Below are 14,665 nucleotides of genomic sequence, written 5' to 3'. Positions count from 1 at the left end.
CTCCTGCTGCAGCCTTCAGTTGCAAGACACGAATGGTGGATTAGAAAAGCGAAACAAATTTTTTATACATATATATAAATTATACACATATATACACCAGCAGCCTTTATCTGCTGCATGGCACAGTTGCTCTGTCACAGACTTGACCTTGACTTAATTTGATCATCCCTGTGGTTAAATAGGAAGTTCAACTGTTAGCCAAATAATTTCTTAACACCCCTCACCCCACTAGTAACTGCCACTTTGTTGCCGATACTGTTGAATTTTTATATGAACACCTGTCCGTTAGAAACTGTATGATGCCCATCCAGACAATTTCCATTTATTTTAGAATGTCTTGCAATTAGTGGAATTTTAAAACTGTAGAATACAAATAGAAATCACTCTTGTATTCAAAATATTTGAAATTTAAAAATATAGGTCAGAATATGTAATTGCTCTCTTTCTTGCTGAATTCATATCGGGAAGTTTTCTTGCTGCATGAATAGCCACTATATTTTGGTGCAGCAAAAGTACGAAAAGGTCTGTAACTCAAATATCCTGGAATTGGCTTTCTGTCACAGTTTATCTCAATTCCTTTTAAATTTTCCTATCAATAGTTTGAATTAAAAATTCACAATTTTCTTATTTTTTTTCAAAATAATTTTCTAATTTAAACGCATTAATTTTAGGGGTTAGGCTCACTACTTTTGTAATGAGATAGAAATCACATATGATGTCTTGTCTTCATATGAAGATAGATCGATTAGACTTTATCCCTCAATCTATTAAATGCAATTTAGATCTTAATGTGGCAAAACCTGAATCTTTAAACTTTGCTATCTGATGGTAGATTACCTTCCCTATATGGTCTGATTCAAGGTGAGAATTGCAGTGCTGGCTATCAGAGTGCTGGAGGCTAGGATACAGTCTTCAGCCATAAACAAGTCCCATTCAAAACTCATCATCATCTCCTCCCACCTTTAAATAAATCTGTGTTGGATTGGGATGTAGCCTGCGAGTCAGGCACACAGTTCAGAAGGGCTGTGGTGTGATAAATAGAAAGGTGGTTTGGCTTGGTTTCATAACTGAAACAGATGATAAATAATCATTTGGTTTCTTCCAGTTGGAAAACATTTGCAATCTGAATCCAGTTTCAGAATGGCTCTATTTGTGCAGATTCAAATATACTCTTTTTCTTCCTTTTTTAAAATAAAAATGTTTTGACTTGCAGAAACATTAATACAATTCCCATGCTTGTTTTTTGTTTGTTTTCCCTGGGACTTCTTCCAAAATTCAATATCTCTGTATCCATTAAGCTCCGTCCCCTACCCCACCAATCACCCCTTTTCCAGTCTGAATTTGGAATAAAATCGATATGAAATAATGTTTCCTTTAAGCAAGTAGGAGATAAACTATACAGCTTTCTTAAGCTATTTATCGTGAAAGAGACAGTTCAAAATACTATCCAGGGTCAAAAGAGTGAGAAACTCTTTTTGGTATTTGTAGTTCAAAGATGGAAAGTAATTATAACTTAATAATTTTGAAAGCATAGAATCACTTTGGAAATTAAACACAGACTGGAGTTTACAACTTACTACCGCATTTCCTTAGAAAAAAAAAAAGGCGCTTGCAACACTGAAAGGTAGGTACTCTTAAATGCTTGTTGAAACTAATGGCCACTAATAAGTCTGCCCTAATAGACAACCCTTCAGCCCATTGAAACCTGGCCGAGCGTAGTGTCAGGAATATCTTGATACTAGTATGGAAGAGCAACATAATGATTTTAATCTATATAAGTCAGACTCGAAGAGAAGAAGATCCAAGGAAAGGGAAAAGGCCGTGCTGCTGTCAATACTTATCAGCAGCAAGTCTAAGTGATGTGCAGCTTCGTTTATATATTTGATTTGTATTCAGCACAGACTCAGATTGCCCTTTCTCAAACTGCTTCATTCCCTTGAGGAATGCTTTTAGAAAAGAGAGCAATCTTGTACAAGGCTGTTGCTGATCACTAAATTTGGAGCTTCTTGCCCTGACATGGAGAGAGAAGGAATGTATTTGCACTGCAGAGAAGTTAGAAGCTCTTTGTTAAAAATCTCCTGGCAGTCCCCAGCTGTTCTGTGCTGGAGACTGCTACCCAGGCACTAAGGCTAATCTAAGTTGCAGCAAAGAGGAAATGTCTCTAAAGTGGTCTAAACTCAAGTGCTTGGTCTTGTTGTACCCCCGCTACTTTAAATGCTTCCTTTTGCAATCTTCCCTCTGGTTTTGGTTCCACTTTTCTGCTTGCAGAGAAAGTCTCTCTCTTAGCTTATTAAGGTAATACAAAATGACTGTGAAACAGCTGTGGGACATACATGTCAAAAGAAAGGTCACAGTCTTCTGTACAAGTAGAAATGGGAATAAATGCCCAATATATTTGCTGCTTTTGGAGCATCTGTCAAGAGCTGAGTATCTAGCAAGATTCCGATATAGGAAATTACTCTTACCAAAGAATTGTTTCTGTCTGTATTTTTGTCAGGCAGCCAATCATTTGCAAATGATTTGAGCTTCATCATCTAAGCTGCAAGTTGAAAAAAAGCGTATTCTGTTCTCCATGTATATGCAATATGTATAAATTAGACTAATGGATTAGTTCAGTTACTAAGATCAACCAAACAGCAGACTCCATTCTGCAAATGAAATTAGAATCCTAAGTGTAAGCTGTAGGTATCATTATTTCAGATAATGAAAAACCTTTCAAATGAGTTACTTCAGGCTGGTTTCGCTTCAACAGTGTAAATTACTTCAAATAAGAGAGTGGGTTATGAAGACAATAGTAGAGCTTGTGTATATACATACATTTATATATATATTTATATATGTGTATATATATATACACACATATATTTATATATGTGTGTATATATACACATATATTTATATGTGTGTGTGTGTGTATATATATATATATATATATTCTTTTATATATATATATATAAAAGAATATACCAGGAAGAGTTTGGGGGGCCTGGGAGTTCAAGATCCCCAGCTCAGCTTTGGGTGCCTCAGTCTGGGTGTGAGTGGCTACAGGGAGATCGCGATGTGTCCTCCAGCCATCCTCCCACCAGGACAGCCAGCAGCCAGGATGCCACTAATACTGTTACTAGTAGAAAGTACTTAAAGAATACTAGGTGTTGTAGTACAAAAATAAAGAAATAACATCAAACAAATTTGTTCTTCCCACTCAGATGAACTGAATGATCTTGAAATAAAATGTTCTTTACACCTCATGTGTCCTTGCACAACAATGCTGCTACTGGGTTGTTCTGAACATGTTTTTGCTTAATTTCAAAGCTCTAAATAGTGATTAGTAAGAACCTTGGGCTCTGCCTTGCTGTTTCACTGTTAAGTAGTAGATTTGAAAAGAAGCTTAAAGCTCAAAGTACTGGTGGTTGTTTGCAACTTTTCTGCCTGTATCTTTGGGGATTCTCACCTACTATTCTCATTTACTTATTCCAATGTCTTCAGAAAAATAAAAAGGTGCTGGACAAGCACTTGTTCTTCTGACACCGATGGTTCTTACTGAAATTGCAGCCCCTTCTTTGTGAGGGGGGGGAAGGGAGTTACAAAGGCTTGAGGCAGGTTTTAACATTTTCAAGCCATGACTAAAGCCAGTTCAGATCATTTGGCAAGGGCTTGAGTGAATGTAGGGACAAGCCAAGGGAGGTTGTTAGGACCATACAATGAAAAATAAACATAGACAAACAGGAAAAAATAGCAAGGAATATGATGAAGAAGAGAGTGAATGAAGGTATGAAGGAACTTAAAGATTCAAGAAACAACAGTGATTATTAGAAAGAAAACTTGAAGAAATACGATAGCAGAAAACCAGAGGATCACATAGCAGAAAACAGAGAAAGTACAAGTATGAAAGGGTTTGGACTAAGAAAGGGAAAGGTTTTCTGAAGATAATGCCTATCTGTCAATTTGCCTGACTCTCGTTCCACACCTCATATCCTGTTGACTTGTAGGCTTCTTTCCCAAGCAAAACAGCTAGATCCCTTCAGGAGAAATTGTGGTAAAATCAATAAAACTGGGTGGTTTAAATTGTCATATGAGATGCAAAGGGTTCTGGTCCTGTATCTGTGCAGTAAGAACATGGCAAATCCCTTCCTGCTGGGTCTGTGCACTGTGGGTGTGAGCTGCTCCTCACTAACTGCCCTGGCAATCCATGCCAGTTTCTTCCAGAGCCCCCTCCAAACAGTATATATGTAGCTTTCACTTTTCTAAGAGTGAGTCTGTGTGTGTAGTAAGCTATGTGTAGAGATGTGACCGTGAATCTCATTTTCTATAAAGAAAATGGATGCTTTCAGTATACTAGAAGATCCTCATTTGCCCATATTAATTTAACTGTTCTTTCCACAGTGGTAAATAAGCCTTTATGTATTTATTTATCACTAAATAATCTCATGAAAAATTGCTGTGATTAATCAGGAATTTTTCAGTAAAGCATGCAATGTCAAGCTTTTTGGGGAGAGAGGGGTGAGTGTAGGCAGCACCCTAAAAGATTTCTAGAACACTGAAGAAGAAATAGGATGGGGAGTCTGGATATGCTTTTTAGAATATTTAGCTTTAACAGTTGAGTATTAAAAATTTTGAGTGATAGAAACAGGAGTGAAAGCACCTACATACCTACATGCCTTTTGTATATTGTTAGTATAGGACCACCTGTGAATGAGATAATATAAAAAATATCCATTTCTGAATTTCTGGTAATATTTGCTTTGGACTCTTGACAACCACTTCCGCAGTATAGTAGATTACGTTGTTTTTCCTTGGATACTTTTAAAACTTGTATACATAAACTTTATCAGACAGGTAGAAATAAAAATACAGGGTATATGCATAAATAAGAAGGTGTGAAGCAGACAAGCCTGTGTAAGGAACAAGATTTTGTGGTAACAAATGTTCTGCAGAATGGCTATTGTGATATACTCTCCTACTGACCAATAGAAGAGTATGTGTAACTAAATAATTAATTAGAATGATGAAAATTGCGTTTAAGGCACATTTTCCTGAGCCCTCTTTTCTCCCTCAGACATCCAGCCCCACTGCAGAGGATGATGTGTGCTGTGTGACTTGTTTCACGCCAGCTGTCTGTCGCAGGCATTTGTGCTGCCTTATTCCCTTGGCTTCCCCCGGAAGGAAAGGTCTAGGATCACATGTCATTGTATGCCCTTGCTTGGGAAAATAGGCATTCCGATGCCTGACTTTTGCCATGCATTTAATCAAGCCAGAGTAGTTCAGTAAGCTTCACTACTACTATTTTTCAGCAAACAGAAAACAGTTATGACCCCTGTCATACTTTCTGTATTTAAGCTTAAAGAATGATGAACTGTTGAGGAAGTGCTGAAATTTTTTTTTAGAATGTTTTGTCTGTTGTATTTTCTATAGCTGTTTCTGTAAAACTACAATTGAATCTCAAGTGTTGCTTTGTTCTGGGGTTATTTCCATTTGGAAATGTCAGATATTTCAGGAGAAATTTTATTCCTGGAAGATCTTGAATTGCAGCCTTACTATGCAAAGTTTTTTCTTGCAAAGCTGAATGAAATTTACCCAATACTAAACCTTAAACCTTTTGTGAAATGCCTCTATTAAAATATGGCCTCAGAGCCAGGAAAAAATCTGAACTGAATCTGAACTAGTCTGATAGAGTATTGTGTGTGTGTGTCTGTCTGTCTCTTTATGACAATAAAATGATAAATTTCACTGCTATATATTGTAAGTAGGGCATCCGTGTGCAGCCTGAGATTAAGAGGTTGCTGCTTTAGTCAGTAGCAGCAGCAGCAGCTGCAGACTTTTGACCTCTGTGTTAAATAGCTGTTCCTTGCAAAGTTCGTGCCTCCGTTACTAAACTGAAGCTCTACTGTGTTGAGATCAAATAATGACCAACATCCAGTCTTGGAGCCCACAGCTGTTTGAGTCATTTTTTTCTTAGTGCTGAAGTCAGCAAAACTGTGATGAGAACATCACAGGCCAGGGGCTCAGAACTGGCTCCTTGTGTTTGTTGAGCCCCATAATTCCATGCCAGCTTGACTTCTAATCATGTTCCTTGATGTTTTGCTAAGTCTTTATCTGCTTTATACTGCAGTGACAAAGGCCGAGTGTATTTTAAACACCGCCGTATCATAATATTTTACAGTCTTGCTAAAATTTTTGGCCAGTCTAGTCTACAATTTAATCTTTTTAAAAATGCATTTCCGTTTTCTCTGTGTTGCCTACACATACTGAATTTAGATGAGACTTAACTTCATAAAGCATCTGCTTAGGTTACAGTCATTTTACAGTTATTTCATCATTATTGCAAGAGATTTGTATTGAGTATATAATTTGGCTTGCTGTTTACTCTGTGTTCAGCCAAAACATGAATTCTTTGCCATAGCAATTTCATTAAAAGAATAAAAAAAGCACTTAAGCATAAGAAGAAAATCAGGTAAAAATAACTCCTTGTCCTTTAGGAAAATGCATTTTTTTGTTCTTTCTCTCAGCCAAAACAGCTCCCATCAGAAATATTCTTGAGTTATCTGCTTCCAGCAAGTTCTTATTATCTCATGCATCCAATCCATAACATCATTTTGCTGCTTTGTGAAATTGAATCAAAGACTTTCAAAATAATTTAGAGTTGTAAATAACACTCTTTCACGGTGCTGCAAATAAAAATAAGATCTGCTATGTGTTACACAAAAAAAGAAAGTTCTGAAGTCTTCATTAAAAAAAAAAGAGAAAATAATTAAGAACAGTTTGGGTAGTTTTTGAATTGTTAGTGTTTTCTTCCTATCTTTATACATCTCAAATGTATCAAAAGAAATCACTGTTGCTCCTGCAGTACCAGAAATGTAATTCAAGAGTTATTTATACAACTATTAGTTCATTCATTTATCTTAAAGGTAGAAACACAGTATTTTTATCTGTAATGAACTGAGAAGGTTCGTTAACTTGAAAGCATTGCTACAGTGACTTATCCCATATGAAGGGGAATTTATATGTACAGTACAATACACGTATCCATGATTGTGATAAAAGCCTTGTATTCATTTTACAGAAAACCAAAGAAAACTAGTAGCGGTGCTATAATTCACTTTACAGAAAACTCATCAGATTCATTCTGTTACTTCAACCTTCACAGAACTTAGTTCCTTTCTACAAAGCAGATTATAGGTGCTGGCACCCCAAATGGCCATCGCTGGTGGGTAATCATAACTATTACAATGCACTCACATTTTTGGGTCAGAATGTGAGAAACTGGTGCTAGCTGAGCACTGTTGTAGATGTAGCTCCCCACTACTCCCTTCAGCTGCTCTTGGATCTTTTAAGTCCTTCCCACATTCACTTCCCTTCTAGAGCTCAGGTATTAATGAAATAAATAAAAAAGTCTTGCATCGCTCAGAATAATTAGGGGTGTACAGCTATGAAAGATGTATTCTGAGACAACGTGCCTGGACTCTGATACATTTATGATGTATTTTGGGAGCAGAAATTAACTGATATTCTTCTAGACTTTACAAGCAGTTCTGTTTACGTTGTATCTTTTCTGCAGTTTGGAGAAAAGTTTGGTCTTTGAGAGGACTTAATGCAAGAAATAATTTCTTCGTAGGATATCAGACCTCTTCTTTGGATATGTCTGTGTGTGGCGTGGCTTTTGCTATTATGTATTTTGTAGTCTTAGACCTTTTTTTTAATCGAAGGCTTATCTGCTTATCACTAATTCCTCTCTGAGCACCCCAATTGTACAATTACAGCCTAGGCCTCATCAGCAAGATAATTTATTGTGTTTTTATTGTGATGACCAGAGGATAAAACAGTTCCTGTTCCCCAATAATTTAGTTCATTCTAATATTCTCTTCATACCAATTCCAATTTCACATCTCTACTCCTTGAGCTATCTGCATCAATTTAATTTTTGTATGAGAAAGCTCTGTACACATCTATGCATGTTATAAATAAAAAGCAATAAGCTGACATCTTTCACCTTTATCAAATGTATTTCATACACTTTTTTTTCTGGTATACTTGCTATTAAACTTCTGTCTCTTTATCTCTATCGCGTGTCTGTATTTCCCGTGTCCTCCTTCCCCTTTTCTGGCAGAGTGTTCAGCTGCAGATGAAGCGTAATACACTGTTCATCTCGTCACTGTGTCTGCTTGTGAGCTGATGGGTTCACACAGGCATTGCAGACACTTTTTCTGCTCTGGCATATAAAATAAACTGTCTACAGCTATGTACATTTCCTTTCACACATACAGAGTCCTGCTTATTTCAAGAAATGTATCTTACATACAAGGACAAAGTTGGGGATCTCATTAAAATCTGTCTCTGAAATGAAGTTAAGGCTGAAAACCAGAAAGCAACAGGAGGCTGAGATCATTAGGAACTCAGAGCTCTCACTGACCTAATCAGGCCACTCACTACATATTGCCTGTTGCAGTATCTAATATATTTTAAGTGTTCATGTTATACTAGTGCATGGAAATTGTCCTGTGTTTAGAAAATTTAGCTGGCCATTTGCATTGTGTTTTTTGAAGACTCCAGTGCAGCCAGCCCCTGCCCGTACCTGGCCTACCAGGGTTGGTGACGGCTGTCTCAGCCTGACCCAGAGCTGTCTCCCCTCTGCCATGGGAGTGAGTTGCACCAGTTGCTCTAGGACACTCAGCAAGTTGTTTTGCTTTTCACTCACGCTGCCTATTTCTGTACCTCATCCTTGTCTGTGGCTCTTTAGCCTTTGATTCCTGCTCTTACCTCCTAGATCTCCCACTTGCAGTACAATCCCCCTCTGGGTTTCCCTCACTTAGCTTCCTTACTGGCAATACTCCTATTTCTCAAGTTCTTGCATTCCGTAATTCCTTCAGTTCTTAAGATCATCTTAACTAGATCTTTCATGTATTAAACAAAATGAGAAGTTGAGCAAACACTTTGACAATTTCAGTATGAGACTAGATTTAACACTTATCTCATGTTCCTGTTGTAAAATGGTCTGTCAGTCTCTGATGCTCCCTGTTAGTGTTGTTTATTCATGCATTTTTATATAACTTTAGATATTTGGGGCTTTAAAAAAAAATCTTTTAAGCCCCATAATATCTAAAAGTGCTGTTTTAACTAACAACCAAAAGAGTTTAAGACTTCCTTGCAAACGCTTTTGATTGAAGGACCTGAAAACCTAAGAGAAATACCTCGTAAAATATTTTGAGATTTTAAACAGAATCACAAATTATGGTGACAATACAGTCTTACACCAAACAAGCTACAAGATTTATAAATCCAAATAAAGAGTTACAGAGAAGTCAAGGAAAGGAATAGCCATCTTGGGTGCCAACAGAAATAGTTAATGCATTTCAGATTGAATTTTATTCACATTTAGCAAGATATACAAGTAAAGCTTGTTCTCTCGGTTGTTTTAAAATGTAAATGTGTCAACATTAAAAATAGATGGTATCATATGAGAAGATGGAGAAAAAGACAACAAACAAATCCCAAATAGTGAGATAAATCAGCCTGCCCTTAAATGGTACCAGTCAGGTCTTTAGGGGTGCTAGATCACTTCTTGTGTATTCATCCTTTTTTATTTCCTTTTCCAGAATGTAAGGCAAAAACTTATATAATTTTATCTTACAGCAATAGCACTGATGTAGTTATGACCTGTTCGAAGAACCAATGAAATTATGCAGGGCTTTGAACTGAACTGCAGTGCTCACTGATTTTCTGATTGTATGATAACAAAATAGTCAATAGATCACTAAATTAATACACAAAATTCTGTGCCAGAAGCTCTGAATAGGGAAATGTCCTAAGTAAAGAACAGCTCAGTCTAATCTGTATTAACTTCTAATGCACGGGAGCATAATCCTGTCAGCAAAGGGAATCATTTAGATGAAAATAAAAGGCCTTTGTGTACATAGGGTAAGTCAAGATTTTTGTATTACTGAGCTGTGTTGTGATTATAGCACTAGCATGGCATGTGAAGAGGTTAGCTTTTGGATTTTTAAGGCCATGAGCTGAACTAATTGTCCACCTTTGTTTAATTTTCCCATCTTTTGCCCCTATAAATTCTTTTTACATTGTTCCACATATGCAGAAGTAACCTTAGTCTCATTAAAGAGCTGAAATCTCTCTGGAACATACAATTTCAGTATAAGGCTTTCATACATGCATTTGTCACCTTTTTACACTTGCTTTTCAAACTACACCAGATTTAACAGCTGGTGCTTTTGAAACTAGGAAGTGCCAGTCAACAGATGGACCCTTGCCAATGTGTTTATTTCTGCGCATGATGGTTGTAATATATTTTAATAAGTTTGAAAGTATAGTATCTATCCCTACCAAACTGTTCCTTCCCATTTGGCAATCTGTGCCTCTGTGTCTGCCGCAATTGCCTTTGTTGCTTACAGAATCGATCCCATAGTTTTCAAATTCCTTCCCAATGTTTATGCACAGCCTTTGATTTTTATCTACCCTTTCAAAGAAATAAGTCTTATGCAGTCACATTATTTGTCTCTTAAAATTTTAATTTCATGCTGAAAAATACTTAACTATAATTTTTGGCTGGTAAATTCAGCCAAATTTGAAAGAACCATAGATTTCCTAAAGATCCAACACACGCATCAGGAAAATCATCAGCATGAATAGAGGAGAGAGACCAAAATTACTTTCCCTGCTAGGAGAATGAAAAGGACAACTCGGTGTCTATAGGTTTTGTCTGCTGGCAGTGGGGCAGTGGGAGAGCTGATGATGTTGCTATCAAAGATATTTCTGTGATATTTCTATGGGGGTGCAGCAGCATTACCTGTTATATCAGCATAGCTCAGGGAATGCTGCCTTTTCTTTTTTTAGTTATCTTTAGTACAATGTAGTTGAAGTTATTATTTCCTTTAACATACTATATCATAAAGGTATTTAGGAAACTTAGCTTAAAGCACAATTTTAAATGAGAAGAAATTTAGCAGGCTTTTCTATGCATTAGTCATACTTCCTCTCCCCTGGCCCCTGTGTGTACAAAACAGTGTTTGGAGGAACTGGGGAGACATCTTTGAAATCTGCAATATTACTTTTTAATTACAAACATCAGTGTCCTTGTCTTTGCTATCAGTTGAATCCATGGCATTCTTCGACTTTACAAATGGAGGCAATAACACAGCAGTATCACAGAGCCTAATAACATACAATATAGTGTAAAGCAGCATGCAGTGTACAGCATCAATATGGATGCAGTGTTCAGGTTTATCCTTAGAAATATATAGCTGAAGGTTCTGATTCTTCAGATTTACCCATGATATTAGGGTCTCATGGGCACCACCATACAAGCTTGTAATTTGTATGACTGAAATGTAAGATCAGAGTCTAACCAAAGAGAAAACACAAAACACCACTGGAGAAAGAAGAGAAAACCTTCATTCAGGGCCTTAGTTTTCTTTAATACTTCAGTAATGATTTGGTGACTAATTGTGTGTGTGTGTATATGCTCTAGCATTTTTTGTAGACCTGTTTTGTGTAACAGCATGCTGTATTGCTGATTGTTATTCATATTAGGTTTTTCACTTCCTATTTTTTGGAAGCTGGTTGAATGCCAAAAAGTAACAATCATCTGACGGATAATAGATGGGAATCTGAGATTGTAATTAAATGTAGCTACAGTACATGTACTTAAATACTAATTAAATGGCACTGACTCTGAGATCATAATCTGAGTTATTATAACTAGACTCAATCATCAACGGATCCTATCCAAATAAGATTTTGTCACGTTCCTAATTCTTGTCTTGCATAAAAATAACTAAGAAACTCGTTCCTTCCAACGAGAATTTCTGTCTTAAAGTTCTTACAACATAAACCGAAACCTTTTGAAAGATTTGATCCTCCAGCATTGGAATGCTATTCCAGATTGTTGCTGTGTTGGTTTGCCAAGTGTTTCATTCATTTCATGAGGACTTTGCTAATTAGTGTATGTTAGACGTGACACAGGAATCAAGACTATATTTAAGCTTCCCAGAACTTCTCATTATAAGAGTTCGCACTCAGTTGCTAGGAGGTTAGCCGGACTTTTAAGTATTTGGGCTGAAATGTGGGTTTGCATTATGATACAGCCTTTAATTATGTGAGACCACACTATTCTTCTCCAGCTCATTCCCTGCCTACCCCATTCAGGTCACAAGATGGATAGTGCTCATTTAATGGGCAGTTTTCCAATATGTCATTTAAAAATGTGCTTCAACAGTTAGTGGCCCCCTTGCCTGTTTCAACATTCAGATCTTTCTCAGAATACAACACAGTTGATTTCCTCATAAGACTGATGGGCTCTATTGAAACTACAGTATCTCAGAAACATTAGTGTCTCCATTTTATAATACTCTTGTGAAATGAGTGGTTATTATTATCTCTGTTTTACAATGCGGTACTATGGTTAAGTAATATATCATCAAAACGTAGACCAGTTTGGGTGTCTAATGCAAAATAATCATTACCTTGTATCTCAAAATACACAGTTTTTAATATTCGTTCAGAGCTGGAGTTTTTAAAACTAGCAAGTCAATTCACTTCACTTGTAGCTGTGAATTCTTAAAGCTTCTGCAAACCTAATCCTTTGTGTGTCAGACTGAGTGCTCAGAATGTGCAGCAGCTGCCTGTGAAGCTTTCACTGCGGCAGTTTGCCTGGGATCATGCAGGAACTGGTGGCAGAACTGAGAAGAAAATTCAGTTCTCCACTCTCTTTAGAGACGTGGGCCTCCTTTCAGTTTCTGTATCAAAGGAAAGCAGGTTTACAAACATCAAGGTCATTCTCTACACTGGCTTTCATCCTCTGAACACCATCTTCCCTGTGCACTGCAGTGACAAAATTTTCTTTTTACATTTAAAAAATGCTGATGCTTAAAATTTTGCAGATAAGTAGGAGTTAGACATATGCTAAATTATGTTTCATGCTCCCTCTTATGCCCATAAAACAAGTCATCTTATTTAAGAAATATTTAAATCTTTCTCAGAATCTTTGTTCTTGAGCTTAGTTTAAAACCCCTGTTGGTATTTTTACTTCTGTCACTAGCAACATACACGAGTGAGATCTACATGATGCAGCCCATGCCTTTGTTTATTTCAAAATTATATCAGTTGTTCAGGTCCACAGCGGGACACACCAGATTGACCTAATGACACATTTCAGAGTTCTTCTCTGGTGATATCTTCAACACATCTTCAATGAATAAGTGGTTTGATAGTAGAAGCTTGTTATTCCTGAGTAAATTGACTTATTTTATGCCATTCTTTTAAGGCCAGATTTTCAAATGGGCATCTTCTTTAAGGTAATTATATTAGAAGTTGTTTTCAGAGGTAACTACAGAGATTGCTGGGAAGAGGGTGGAGACTGTGAATACATCGGTTTTGAGAAAAAATTAATGTGAGAAGCCCACTTTCGAAAATTTGGAAATACAGAGCCAAGAGCTGCTCTTACAAGCTGGTAAGGTGGACAAGCTGTTCTGAGGGCTGAAAGTCAGGACACAGTGGCTTTGGTGCTGAGGGTCGTTTAACCACCGCTGACCTTGTGATCCTGCCCTCATGTGGTGAAAGATAGTGCTCTCAAATGGGTTGGTTGAACCCAGTAATACTGGCATATTAACTTGGGAAAACAGTCTTTCCTGGAGATTTATTTTTAACCCAGATGAGTTCATAGCGTGGTTTACAGCAGAATTTCACAAGCAGTTGTGGTGCTAGAAGGGAAAGTCAGGAACTTCTTAAAGCAGCTTTTCACTGAAGTGCATTGATTGTGGAATTATGAGTTAAGCATTGCAGCATGACACCTAATTAACATCCTAGATCCTGTCTACCTGTGCGGTTAGTTATAAATGCTGACAGTTCGGGTAAGGATTGACATTTTGTCTTATCCTAATCCACTTAGATGGAATCTGTATTCTTGCTCAGCTTTTATATACAGAATTGAAGAGGATGGAGATAAAGCATTGAATAAATTCACAGACAGTATGCTGGTGTTTTATTTGTTTGTGGGGTTTTTTTGTGTGTGTGTGGGGGTTGTTGTGATTAGTTTTGTTTTGGGTGGGTTTTTTTCTGTTTTTGTTTGTTTGTTTTCCTTCCAGCTGAACAGTGTATTACATTAAGGATCTGTACATTTAGGGACATAAAACCATATACTTATGATATTACATTAACCTAAATTAAGCTCCAGGAGAATGAGTGTAAAGAACATAATGGTCAGTGGGACCACACAGATATGTGGTCAGCTGTGATCCAACGGAAGAGAAACCTGATCCGGAAGATAAAAGTGAGCAAACTCGTTTTCTGCATGTTTTGGGTTTTATTTAGAAATCTCTGTACTGTGCATCTAATTCATCTTTGAAAGTGTCCCACAAGGTTTGGGAAATAAGGCTGCATCCTACACTTCATTATGAACCGCAGCACCACAGGGAGGCACAACCATGGTCATGAACTGATTGTTCAGTATTCTGTGGGTCAATTGAACCCTATCTCCTTAAAGCCTGACATTTTGTTACTAACAGGTGGGCACAGTGGATGGATGGAAATATTTCAAATTTGCATTTTTTTAGGAAAAAGATCAGTTATTTTGAGGAATCTGAGTGGCTAAATTTTTTGTATATTTGTACCTCATATGGCCTTTGCCATCTTCTAGGCCTGATTCATTCACCACTAGGTT

General features: G+C 37.1%; 1 protein-coding gene and 1 long non-coding RNA gene across 5 annotated transcripts in view; one reads left to right on the top strand and one right to left on the bottom strand.

Annotated features, from left to right (window-relative positions):
- The window catches only part of B3GALT1 (beta-1,3-galactosyltransferase 1), a 196,648-nt gene that overhangs the window by 58,434 nt on the left and 123,549 nt on the right, over nucleotides 1–14,665 (bottom strand). The gene's annotated exons all lie outside the window — the stretch shown is intronic.
- Nucleotides 1–14,665, top strand: part of LOC110360781 (uncharacterized) — a 152,387-nt gene that overhangs the window by 23,383 nt on the left and 114,339 nt on the right. The window lies entirely within an intron of this gene.

This window comes from Columba livia, chromosome 7, assembly GCF_036013475.1.
Source record: "Columba livia isolate bColLiv1 breed racing homer chromosome 7, bColLiv1.pat.W.v2, whole genome shotgun sequence".
In the NCBI taxonomy this organism is placed as follows: domain Eukaryota; kingdom Metazoa; phylum Chordata; class Aves; order Columbiformes; family Columbidae; genus Columba; species Columba livia.
This window is presented reverse-complemented; position numbering and strand designations above follow the sequence as displayed.